At 55.4% G+C, this 1,037-nt stretch overlaps 1 pseudogene across 1 annotated transcript; it reads right to left on the bottom strand.

The window, feature by feature from the left end:
• Window positions 1–3: 3 nt before the first annotated feature.
• Window positions 4–1,032, bottom strand: LOC116273604 (annotated as a pseudogene). The gene has a single exon (XR_004181908.1). The product of XR_004181908.1 is annotated as a keratin, type II cytoskeletal 8 pseudogene (transcript).
• Between the last annotated feature and the right edge of the window lie 5 nt (window positions 1,033–1,037).

The raw sequence follows: 1,037 nt of genomic DNA, 5'->3' as shown, positions 1-1,037 counted from the left end.
TGCATAGCCGCTGGTGGTCTTCGTATGAATACTCATGTTCTGCATCCTGGACTCCAGCCGGCTCTCCTTGCCCTCCAGCAGCTTCCTGTAGGTGGCGATCTCAATGTCCAGGACCAGCTTGATGTTCATCAGCTCCTGGTATTCACGCAGCTGCCGCGCCATATCTTGCTTGGCCCGCTGCAGGGCGGCCTCCAGCTCGGACAACTTGGCATTGGCATCCTTAATGGCCAGCTCTCCACGCTGCTCAGCATCTGCAATAGCCGCCTCCAGGGAAGCCCTCTGGCCTTTGAGGCCCTCAATCTCAGCCTGGAGCCGGCTGATGTTCCGGTTCATCTCGGATATCTCAGTCTTGGTGCGCCGCAGGTCATCCCCGTGCTTCCCAGCCAGGCTCTGCAGCTCCTCATACTTGATCTGGTACATGCTCTCAGCCTCAGCCCGGCTGCGGTTGGCGATCTTCTTGTACTGTGCCTTGACCTCAGCAATGATGCTGTCAATGTCCAGGGAGTGGCTGTTGTCCATGGACAGCACCACAGATGTGTCCGAGATCTGGGACTGCAGCTCCCGGATCTCCTCTTCATACAGCTGCCTGAGGAAGTTGATCTCATCAGTCAGCCCTTCCAGGCGAGACTCCAGCTCTACCTTGTTCATGTAAGCTTCATCCACATCCTTCTTGATGAGGACAAATTCATTCTCCATCTCTGTACGTTTATTGATCTCATCCTCATACTTGTTCTTGAAGTCCTCCACCAGCCCCTGCATGTTGCCAAGCTCTGCCTCCAGCTTCAGCTTCTCCTGGCCCAGAGTCTCCAGCTGCCGCCTAAGGTTGTTGATGTAACTCTCGAACATGTTGTCCATGTTGCTCCGAGCCGTCTTCTGCTGCTGCAGGAGGCTCCACTTGGTCTCCAGCATCTTGTTCTGCTGCTCCAGGAACCGTACCTTGTCTATGAAGGAGGCAAACTTGTTGTTGAGGGTCTTGATCTGCTCCTTCTTCTGGGTGCGCACGGCCTGGATGTTGGGGTCCACCTCCAGGTTAAGGG

The sequence above is a fragment of the Papio anubis genome, unplaced genomic scaffold (genome assembly GCF_008728515.1).
Source record: "Papio anubis isolate 15944 unplaced genomic scaffold, Panubis1.0 scaffold9444, whole genome shotgun sequence".
NCBI classification, from domain to species: Eukaryota; Metazoa; Chordata; class Mammalia; order Primates; family Cercopithecidae; genus Papio; species Papio anubis.
The sequence above is the reverse complement of the archived record's forward strand: the minus strand, read 5'-3'. Positions and strand labels throughout refer to the sequence as shown.